The sequence below is a fragment of the Panulirus ornatus genome, chromosome 57 (genome assembly GCF_036320965.1).
Source record: "Panulirus ornatus isolate Po-2019 chromosome 57, ASM3632096v1, whole genome shotgun sequence".
NCBI lineage: Eukaryota > Metazoa > Arthropoda > Malacostraca > Decapoda > Palinuridae > Panulirus > Panulirus ornatus.
This window is the reverse complement of record NC_092280.1, coordinates 4,535,885-4,548,080: the sequence shown is the minus strand read 5'-3', so window position 1 is coordinate 4,548,080 and position 12,196 is coordinate 4,535,885. Positions and strand designations below refer to the sequence as shown.

The 12,196-nt window shown below is 52.6% G+C and overlaps 1 protein-coding gene across 4 annotated transcripts in view; it reads right to left on the bottom strand.

Moving 5' to 3' along the window:
- Window positions 1-10,759, bottom strand: part of LOC139766115 (uncharacterized) — a 330,050-nt gene extending 319,291 nt beyond the window's left edge. For 3 of the 4 annotated variants that reach the window (XM_071694324.1, XM_071694323.1, XM_071694326.1), the window contains exon 1: window positions 10,561-10,758. The gene's annotated coding sequence lies outside the window, so the exon portion shown is untranslated. Of the gene's footprint in view, window positions 1-10,560 lie in introns of all 4 variants that reach the window. The other variant, XM_071694327.1, reaches the window with a different exon arrangement.
- Between the last annotated feature and the right edge of the window lie 1,437 nt (window positions 10,760-12,196).

The window sequence follows — 12,196 nt, the reverse complement described above, 5'->3', positions numbered from 1 at the left end:
ACCACCACCACACTTCGTACCCAAGCCCTTCTAATTCCACCACACCTGAGCCAACAAGCCATCAATCATGCCGGTCGCCCATCACGTCAACGAGATACATGTACTAAGCGCGAGGCGACTAGTTCCTTCGGATAGCGAAGCAAGCTAGAGCAGAGCAGGAGGTGAGGCAGGGTGACGAGGGTTTAGGGTGCGTGGTGGGAGCGGCGGTGCTAGGCTGACCTCAGTGCAAGATGCCGCCCCTTAGAGCACCCGTGGTTTGTTGGTCGCAAGGGCCGCTCCGGGCGACAACCGATAACAAACATCGTCTAATTTTCAAGCAATTTAATCCTGTCGTACGTGCAGGCGGCACATAGTAACCGTCATACAGGGGTAGGTGCAGGGAGGGTTGGGTTTAAATTTGGCGAGGGTGTGATGGAAATCAGGTGAGAAATATGTGGGTGAAGTAGATGTCTCTGGCGAGCGCTGGCACGGAGTCGCGAGTCGCCGGGGGTCCGTGTGTGAGCGGCCGAGCGGCGGTGGCGACGTGCTGCTGCTGCTGCTGCCTCATGATGAAGGCTCTCCTCAAAGTGTCCCGGGTATCATCACAACAGTAATCAACTACCATTACTGAAACACTACGGGTGGAAGACCATCTTCACGTAATATAATGATAACACCTACCAGAAAGGTCTTTGATAACCCCAGAATTACAATTACGCAGCCTGACAAACAACCAAAAATGTGCTGTGGGTAAATAATAAGTGTGGGCGGGGCGGCAGTGGTGATGGGCGGGCGGGTGTGAGAGGTCCCTTGTGGTGCACGTTGGCCAGGCGGTGTCGTAGCCAGCCAGGGCTGTGTGGGTGCTGAGGGTACAGCCCGCCCGCCCGCCAGCCACCCCGCCTGCCTTGCCTCCTGGTGACGCTCCTCCCGCTGTCCCCTCCGTCACGCACACCCACGCTCATCACCACCCCAACACGCACACCAACCTTCACCTCATTACCACGCAACCCAGCCTTACCTAACAGCCACGCAAACCCAACCTTTACCTCACATCACGCAAGCCAAACCCTGCCTCACAAACACGCCACGTCATCCCTACCTCACTTCCAAGCAAGCCAAAACCTTACGCCACCACCGAGCATGTTAAGCCCATCTACGTCACCAGCCTACCACGCCAAGCCAGCCTCTCCTGACCATCACTCCAACCTCCCAGCCTCACCTGAACCGGGACGTTCAACAGTCCTCACATTTCAGGTCACCTCACTCCAACCTCGTCCATGCACACGCTCTGGTAGGTTGTTTTAAACTACACTTCATCAGGAAGGGCGTGCACGTTAGACCCTCGGTCAGCAGGCGACGGGGTGGGCGCGTTATAACCCCCCAGAGAAACATCAACACCACCCACGGCTTGCGATGACGGTCACGAACAGACACGACGCTTTGTCCGCCACACGGGCGACAGTGTAGCCAAGCGAGGGGGGGGGAAACACGACCTCCACGACACTCTCCCGCGTTCGGCCTACGTCACACACGACACCACGAAACCTTACGTTAACGCGACAACTTTCTACTTAGTGGATGGCCAAGGAGCGGGAGGCGTCTTGGGGCATACGAGGACCAGGCGGGCTAAGTATGGAGCAGTACGGGAGTTAGGAATGGCCGGGGTAACGGTGTCTGCGGTGTGGGGGGTGACCCGGCCGGCCGACCAGGACACATGGGGGTCTGCTCTGGTCTGTTGGGAGGGGAGGGGGAGGATGGCGGACGGCTACTTACCCCCGCGGCACACCCACCACTGCCACTTAATTGCCCTGTTTGCCGCACGTCCCGCCAGTAAACAGTAGAGCTGTTATCTGAGTTGGTAGATTTGCGGGGCCGTCAGTACCCCGCCCTCCCGCCCCGGACGAGAGGATCCTCTTTAGGGGAAAAACGGGGGCTAATTGATAACGTGCTAACATCAGGTCTTCATTAAATATTAATTGATTACGTACATGGTTCAAGGATCGTTAAGGCCTTTAGCTTGGATATACGCGGACCTGCCGGTGATTGGTGGAAGTGAGGCGGGGTGGGGAGTAGTTAGTTGACACAGTTGTGTGTGGAGGGGTGAGGGCGGACCGGAGTGTGTGTGTGTGTGTGTGAGTGTGTACGTACCGCCTCCCACACCCCGCATCGCCGGCCGCCACCTGCACCCACCCGACGCTACACTGCGGCCAACCAACGATCCGGGGATGCGGCAATACTCAAGTATGCAAGAAACGCACGATCCCAGGCTGCGGCAACACGCCAGCATGCGGGAAACACACAGTCATACCCCGGCAATACACCAACATGCTGGGATCATAGGAACCCAAGCTGCGGCGATACACCAGCATGCGGGAATCATATGATCCTAGGCTGCGACGATACACCAGCATGAGGTAAGCATATGATCCCAAGCTGCGGCAATACACCAACACGCAGGGAACACATGATCTCAATCTGCGGCAGTTCTAAAGCACGGGGGAACACACGATTCTTAGGCTGCGGCAACAAACCAACATGCGCAACATCCTAGGCTGCTGCGCCAACAAACCAAAGGTGCGGGGAAACGCACCATTCCAGACTGCGGCAGTACTCCAGCATGCGGAAAACTCACGATTCCTAGCTGCGGCAGCAACCACCATGCGGGTAACTCACGATTCCTAGCTGCGGCAGCACTCTGTCATGCGGGAAACTCACGATTCCTAGCTGCGGCAGCACTCCACCATGCGGGAAACTCACGATTCCTAGCTGCGGCAGTACTCCACCATGCGGGAAACTCACGATTCCTAGCTGCGGCAGCACTCCGTCATGCGGGAAACTCACGATTCCTAGCTGCGGCAGTACTCCAACATGCGGGAAACTCGCTATTCCTAGCTGCGGCAGTACTCCAACATGCGGGAAACTCGCTATTCCTGGCTGCGGCAGTACTCCGGCATGCGGGAAACTCGCTATCGCTGGCTGTGGGAACACAACAAGTGCTACAGGCACCCACTAGACTGCGGGAGGTACATCATATCGCACGAGAAAAACACACACGACCTAGGCTTCGACTACCACACTTTCCTGCGGCAACCTCGCTCTCCCCAGGCTGCGGCAAACCCTTTCCTCGGCTGCGGCAAAAGAAACTCATAAACTGCGGCAAACACACTTTCCTTGGCTGCAGCCAACACCTCTTTCTATCCACAGACAACCATGCGGCAAACATGCAAAACACTCGTTAGTGGGAAAGCAGAAACACATGAAGCAAGGCTGAGAAAAACACATGAAGCAACATATGTAGTAAGGCAAACGCATGATGCAATGAGGTAAGGTTGCGGCAAACGCATGCCGAACTGCTGCGGCAAACACATGAAGCACGGTTGCGGCAAACATATGAAGTAAGACTGTAATAAAGAAACGAAGTAAGGCTGCGGCAAACATACGAATGCTGGAAGATACAGTGGTGAGTTCCGGCTTAGGGGAAAGACATGTTGCTGGGCTGAGGGGAAACACATGTTACGACACTGATGGAAACATTACGTTGCTGGGATGAAGGAAACACATGTTGCTGGGATGAAGGAAACACATGTTGCTGGGATGAAGGAAACACATGTTGCTGGGATGAAGGAAACACGTGTTGCTGGGATGAAGGAAACACGTGTTGCTGGGATGAAGGAAACACATGTTGCTGGGATGAAGGAAACACATGTTGCTAGGATGAAGGAAACACATGTTACTAGGATGAAGGAAACACATGTTGTTGGGATGAATGAAACACATGTTGCTGGGATGAAGGAAACACGTGTTGCTGGGATGAAGGAAACACGTGTTGCTGGGATGAAGGAAACACGTGTTGCTGGGATGAAGGAAACACGTGTTGCTGGGATGAAGGAAACACATGTTGCTGGGATGAAGGAAACACATGTTGCTGGGATGAAGGAAACACGTGTTGCTGGGATGAAGGAAACACATGTTGCTAGGATGAAGGAAACACAAGTTGCTAGGATGAAGGAAGCACGTGTTGCTGGGATGAAGGAAACACATGTTGCTGGGATGAAGGAAACACATGTTGCTGGGATGAAGGAAACACGTGTTGCTAGGATGAAGGAAGCACGTGTTGCTGGGATGAAGGAAACACATGTTGCTAGGATGAAGGAAACACAAGTTGCTAGGATGAAGGAAGCACATGTTGCTGGGATGAAGGAAACACATGTTGCTGGGATGAAGGAAACACATGTTGCTGGGATGAAGGAAACACGTGTTGCTGGGATGAAGGAAACATGTGCTGCTGGGATGACGGAAATATATCTTGCTAGGCTGAGGAAAACGCATGTTGCCGAGTTAAGGGAAACACGTGTTGCTGGGTTTATGGAAACATGTTGCTGGGCTGAGGAAATCGCATGTTGCTGAGGTTAATGGAAACACCCACTGCTGAACTGGGCGAAACACCTTTTGCTAGGCTGAGGAAAACATGTAGTTAGGATGAGGGAAACACATGTTACTAGGATAGGAGAAACAAATGTTTGTAGAAACTGATAGAAACACCTGTTGCTAGGCTAGGAGAAACACCTGTTGCCGGGCTGAGGGAAACAAATGTTGCTGGGCTGATGAAAACACATGTTGCTAGGATGAGGGGAACACATGTTGTTGGGGTGATGAAAACAAATGTTGCTGGGCGCATGAAAATATATGTTGCTAGGATGATGGAAGTACGTGTTGCTAGGATGACGGAAACACGTGTTATCAAACTAATGGAAACATGTTTCCGGGGTGTGGGGAACATATGCTGCTGGGGTGTGGGAAACACATGTTGCTAGGGTGTGGGAAACACATGTTGCTGTGGTGTGGGGAAAACATGTTGCTGGGCTATGGGCAAAATATGTTGCTGGGCTGTGGGGCATACAAGTTGCTGGGCTGTGGGGAATACATGTTGCTAGGCTGAGGGAAACCCATGTGGCTGGGTTGAGGGAAACCCAGGTGGCTGGGCTGTTTTGCGTTCGGGTACTAATGTCCAGCAAGAAGGGGTTGACAGGCTACACCAGACTAGGACAGACACACACAAGGCCCGTGCGATTGTCACGGTAGCGAGGAAGTGTTGCAACTCCTCCCCATGTCCTCCTTGAACCCCGTGAGCTCGACCTGAGGATTTGGGTCTGCCATCAAACCAAAGAGGGCCCTCTGTCGTTCGCGTGGTGGGGGGAGGTCTTATTCCCTACCAATACACGGCACACGACCTAAACATTATCCGCTGGTGACTACACAATCTGTACTGTGAGTAAAACGATTGATATCAATAATTTGGATTAAGTTCCTCAATGAATCACTCCTAGCGAACGCTAAGTCTCACGGTGCAGTGCCTCCTCGGTGGCTAAGAAATGGCAGATGGGCCGTATAACAAGAGCAGTCAGTCAAGCCTGAGGATGGTTAGACGTAGGAGCTGGCGTACCTCAGGGATCAGTCCTGGGACCTACTCTATTTCCGACGACCATGTGTATGAAAGACCTTGATCATAGGTCATGATGCAACATACTGGGGTTCTCAAAAGGCCAGTAAAATGGAGAGTAAAGCTATAACGTATACTGACCATCTACATCTACAAGCTGACGTCTTCATAAGCGGGAAGTTGATTTCAATACAGGTAACTACGGTGTTTTACAGTTCAGCAATAAAAATCAAAATACAAGATACAGTATAAACCCTTTGAGATACATAGGGTAACTTGCGAAAAAAAAAAAAATATATATATGATCATTCTCACTGACCCTATGACCATAGTGTGCGCAGAAGCAGCAGAGTCGAACAAAACTCTTAACTTTCCCGAAGGAGTGAGCATTCAAAGTCCAACAAACTAATCCTCACTTTACAATTCACCGGTTCTTTCCCGCTCGGAATGTTCAGTTCAGTTTTGGAGGCATTACATGCAAGAGGCATTAAGAGAACAGAGATTACAGCGTCCAGCTGTGAACACGAATCCTGGGTCTGAGAAACAAATCCTATATAATCTATTCATGCGGGCTTAACTTATTCACCTTAGAACAGAAGAGGTTCAGAGGCAGTGTCATAAAGGTATTAAGAGGAGAATCAAACCCTTCCACACCTTGGTCTAAGCAGCTGCTTAACGCCAAATCTTGCCTAATTTCACCTGTAGCAAAGGATGCAGACTCAGGAATGGAGGTTTCCCTCTGAAATGCCAAATTATAGTTACAAAAACAAACTACGAATGCATGATTTCTTTAAAGTCAACCTCCGACACTTGTGTTATTTGCTCCTTCGAAGCTGAAGCTGTTGATACGTAGTTTCACCCAGGTTCTCTACCTGGCTTCAGTCCTCCACACATTACTGTCCGAGTTAGCGCTGATCTCTTTCACTACCACAAACAACCTCGTAAGCATCCGCTTGTTTGCTGTTGCTTCCACTATTCCCTTGAATTCGTTTTCTGTAACGTTTACAGCCTTAGTCATCGCTGGGTACGTTCCTGTCCGCGAACGCTCGCAGGCTGACACTGCCACTGCCTAAACGTTTCTCCTTGGAACGTTTTGCAATCTCTGACACTGCCATAGCCCACACGTTCCTCCTTGGAACGTTTGCAGGCTAACACTTGCCATCGACTACACGTTTCTACCGGAACGTTTGCAGGTACTAACACTGCCATCGTGTGCACGTTCCTCCCCGGAACGTTTGCAGATACTGACACTGCCGTCGCCTAAACGTTCCTCCTTAGAACGTTTGCAAGCTCTGGCATTGCCATCGCCCGAGAGAACAGGCGACTCTGCCACCGCATGTACGTTCCTTCCAGAGATGCACTTGCTGATGGCGTACCTTCTACGTCTTAAACACGACCCCTAGCTAGGGTAAGATGGCCTGGGCTTTGACCTGACCCACCTGAGAGGTCAGGAGGATGTCGCACGGTCGTGGTCAGGGGGGGGCTAAGGCGACCTCGCTGTAAAACAGAATGAGACACGGCGGAGGACCTCCTCATATTGTGTGATGAAACAGCGTACTGGTGACCAGGTTTGGGAAGCCCTCTGCCTTATTTCCACGACAATTTCCTTCGTTTTCCACAATGAATCTTACGTTCCTTTAGGCTTCTGTCCACCTCATTCCTTCCGGAAGAGTCAATCTATGACCTACCGGGTTCGACACTGTATATAGTGACGGGTTCCATCATTAACGGGATACGAACAAGTTACTTCTTGCGTTTGGTGATCGAAGGCTTGTCGTTATGAACGGCAGTTGTGAACGAGGACTGACGTTCAACAATAAACTGCTCTCTTATCCAAACAGACAAGACGATACATCTGCTGACGTGTTGTCGGCCCCATGAAGACGATGGCTCTCGGCCCTTTGAGCACAACGGTTCGAACCCTACGCAGAACGGTACACCCCCCCCCAACCCCTTCCCCTTGAGAACAACGTTCCGGCACTTGAGGGCGACGATACGACCCTTGAGAACAACGGAACGGCACTCGGGGACGACGACACGACCTTTGGGAACGACGGTGCGACTCTTGAAGACGAAGGACCGACCCTTGGGTATGATCTGCAGGGTCATACATAGAGCCAGAGGATCACACGGCAGGGTGGCGCACCGCCGTGGTGTGAGGGTATACGAGTTTGTGTGTGTGTGTGTGTGTGTGTGTGTGTGTGTGTGTGGCTGGTGGAAGGATAGTGAGGAGAGCCATCTGGCAGGTGGAGCTGCCTGTTGAGCACAACCAACCAGCTGGCAACAACCTCCTCCCAGGCCACCACCACTGTTGCTTTCCTCCCCCAGCTGTCTATCCGCACCAGACACACACACACACACACACACACACACACACACACACACACACACACGATCCACACATAAAACACATCAGACGTACACCCCCGGAAAAGCACCAAGCACATGTCCGACATTAATGTCGAAATCTATATCATTGCCTCACACACACACACACACACACACACACACACACAAGGTCATGGTAATTACGCACGTCATATATACGAAGAAAACCAATATACAGACATGAACATGCATACTACACCATGCAGGTATGGAACAGAGAGATTCCCATACATATGAAAGTCCCGTTACACTCCGTATGTATTGATAACCCGACGCAAGCACGTGCATGCGCTCAGCCCATTCGTCAACAACGCATGGCACACTGATAGGCAGGTGCGGCCCAAACTAACAAGAACATTTATATTTTACGCAGTACCGGTGTTTGGAAGGCGTAAATCACGTGCTTGGGCGTAGTAAAACACGTCTCAATGGAGATGTTACGAAACCTGAATTCAGATGGTCGTATAATTAAGAGGTCCAACACTAGGCAAGCATATGCCAGCACACACACACACACACACACACACACACACACACACACACAGTCACACACTCGTATGCCCTAACTGGACAATCGTTGGGTTGATGTAGCCAGTCCTGCCACATCCAGTCAACCCAGTCACACCACCAGGAGACTGGGACCACTCACTGGAGTGTGACATCCAGACGCTCCCTCCGTTACTGGTCGGTCCCCCGCACGCACTCTCCCCAGGGATCACCGGATAGTGAGTGGTCCACACGCTGTCTCTCAAGTCACGCCATACGGTGAAGATGGAGAGGAGGAGGCGGCGGCGGCGGAGGGAGAGAGTTACCTCACAAGTCTCTCTCGAGCAGCATATAAAAGCACGACAGACGTACTAACTCCACTCTAAACCCCCTCCTCCCCGAAGCTCCTATATTCACCATATTATCACATTCATGACTTAACACTGCACATTCAACCACGTTCGTCTCTGATCACCCAATCATTTTCTTCACGTCCACAACATCACAGTGCACACGAGTGCGTTGGAGTTCCCGCTTGTTACTCCACCCCCAACGTACACAGTCACCCTCCCCCTCTCCCTCTCACCATCCCCTTATCAATCTACTCCAGCGCCACATCCACAAGTCCGATGGTTTCCGCCACACACCACCATCCCTAAACCTCTTCAACACGACGGTAAGCATCCTCGGGTATGATGACCTGACCTGACTCACGCCAAGGGTCTCATCACACGTCGGTGGTCATGTGACCCCCCGAGGGTCACGTCAGTGGTCGTGCCATGCTACTACCCTGAGGGTCGTACCGTCGTGCTCAGTGGTCGTGCCGGGTCGGAGGGTCGGTGCGGCCGGCCAGGCAGGGATGGCGGTCGGTACCTCTTAGATGGTAATGGAACTTCCGGAGGAGAGCAAGTCTTTCACTGGGCCGCAGCGAGAGCCTTGGCCGCCACCTCCGCCACCACCAACAGCCATCACCACCAGCAGCAGCCACCACCACCAACAGCCATCACCACCAGCAGCAGCCACCAACACCACATCACAGTACACCAGTGCAACAGTTGTTCCTTGGTGAGGTTGGGAGGAGAGGATACCACACTTGCGTCCAGTCATGTGGCGAGGTTGGCTTGTACGAGAAGGGGATGGTGTATCGGCCCTCCACGGAGGAGGCTTGGGTAGGCGGGAGGATGAACCAGCCCCCATACAAGTACGCCAAGCCAAGGTACCTCACGACTGGGTTTATTCACATCACACAATCGTCATGAAGAACGTCTGCGGCGAGAGACGGAGGCGGGCATGGCCAGCACTTACTCTCACTACGTCACCACGCCGCCTCCTGTTTTCTTCGCGTCATTTTCGACTCGCAGACCACCAACTGGGATGCCGATCGTCCTCAACTCATCAAAACCTTAACTAACACTACGTTGTAACAACATACACAAAGCACCTAACACGGTTTTCTGTTGGTTTCTCTTTTTTTTCTGTTAACGAGCATTTGGTGGGTCCTTGGCTAGCACGGTCCGTGACATAGAGCAAGGCCTTCTTCGTCCGTGATCAGCAGGGCTACAGTAAGATCCACGACCATGGTTATCCAACTGTCCGTGACTGGGAAGGTAAGTACATCCGTGACTGGCAGGATAGTGAAGTCCGTGAGCTTCTTGTGCGGACTTGCGTAGTGATGAGCGGGCAGTAGAGTGGCGTGCGTGTGGTGGTGGTGGTGGTGGTGGGTGCAGGTGGCTGGCTGGTGCTGGGGGGAGGAGGGGGTGGCTGAGAGAGGGAGAGAGAGAGAGAGAGAGAGGGGAGGAGGAGGAGGAGAGGAGGAGGAGGGGGGGGGGTTGTGACGGCAGCGTGAGGGTGATGAGGTCAGCCTAACCTCGCGGTCAGCCTCACACAACGGTCGGTATATCAGGTCAGGACACTGGCTTACACAACGCCCTCCGACCCACGCTGTTGACAAGCCATTTCAAATTACATCTAAACAAAGTTATTTCTGGACCAGTAGACGGTTGCTGCCAGTGCCCAACCGCACCGCTGGCGAGCGAAGCCGAGCATGTCCCCGCGCGGGCGTGCAGGCAGGCAAGCAGGCACTCCGCCCACACCCGGACCTGCACGCCCACCACGGGTAATTCCGTCATTACTGCCGCCCCCCAGCACGCCCACACACACATACACACACACGATGACACTGGCACTAGCACTGATAGTCAACACATACGGTGACGTCACACGCACGCAGTGACATCACCGGGAAGAGGGTGAGTGAGAGTACTCACCACGTGGCGGGTGGGGAGGCGTGAGGCTCCTGCAGGAGGCAGCGAGGGAGTCCTGGTGGTGTAGTGGGCACAGCGCGCGTGAGTAAGAGCGAGCGGGGACAGCGTGCAGCGGCCGCTCGGCGAGACTGTGACGGCGCGACTGTGGACGGTACGGCCGCGACCCCCGGCCGCTGCCGCCACCGCCGCCGCCGCCGCCACCCGCGCTAACTGCTCGTTACCGACACCCCAACACCACCTCCCCTCCCACCGAGCAACACTCTTCTCTCTACACCACAAGGATCTGCGGTGTCCCCACACGACGACGCATGCAACCGACGCTCGACGCATTCTGGAAAAACGCACTTCCAGCACACCTGTTGCTGGATTACGACTCGTCACGCAACTGGGTTAGAACCATATTGCTCTCCTGATAACTCGGGTCCAAACACGATAATTGCCGGTGCTTTGGGCTGGAGGAGCGGCGGAAGAGCGAGATGATTACCAGGGGCAACGCCTGTGAAAGACGTGTGTGAGGCCAATCATATCATATCGGCGGTGCGTTGGTCGAGAACGGCAGCTTCCTCACAACCTCCTACGGTGACGCTCACAGTCAACGGTGCCCGACGTAGCGCCGTTGTATACCCGCCCAACGCGCGCCGCATCGCAACCTCGCTATACCTACTCATCACCGCAGGAGCGGTGAAACGAACCTCCTAAAATGCTCACAGTCATCAGCGGCGTTACCCAATAGGTAATCCACACAGCGCGTAACGTCACAAGATACACTAACCAGCCTGACCAGTATTTTCTTCAAAAAAAAAAGTACATCATCATCCACAAATATCGGAAGTTATCGTTCAAATCAAGACAAGTTCACGGTAAATTGTGGAACAAAACTTTTCTCCAGGACTGAATGATATGAGCATCAGAAATATTAAGTTTACACACAGACTTATCATTTGATGAGCTGTTCTACAAACGAGCGGAATGGCTTGTTTGCCCTTGGGTGAAAAAATAGGCGACTACAAAATGAGGCTAAATGACGTACCGTCAGCTCACCTGGAAGACGACGCGTCGCTCACCCTTACATACCATCGTCCGAAACTGCTTAGTCAGTTGAGGTAAAAATGGAAAAGACGTCCGAAAGCAGCGGTTGTATCTGTCCAAAACAAAAAGGTTATGACCGTTAGTTTTTTTTCTATTATTCGCAAGGCGGGCGGCCTCTCGCAAGGGTAATACCCGTTTTCTATGTAAGTTTGGGGGAAGGGGGATGTGGAGGGGGGGACCGGCGGTAACTTGACAATATTCTCCACAATCTTCCTGAAGTTTGTCCGTGTGTAACCCGAGGCTGCAGATCACCATAGTCCAAGTCTACCCGGCGGCGTACACCCCCCCAACCAACCAACAAATACGCTCATTGGACAACAAGAACATTTACCATACACCCCCCAGCTTACCTGACCTTGTCAGCAAATCCATAAACAAAAAACAAGGTTTCGACATTTGAGAATGGGATAGACTTTCCCGTTGTGTATGGTTTATATATATATATGATTACCCGTTTCTTCTTAACAGAGGTTCCCGGACCCGATCCTCTCTCCCGCATCGCGAAAAGAAAATGGAAGCATTTCGGTGGCTGGTCCGTCTCTCTCTCTCT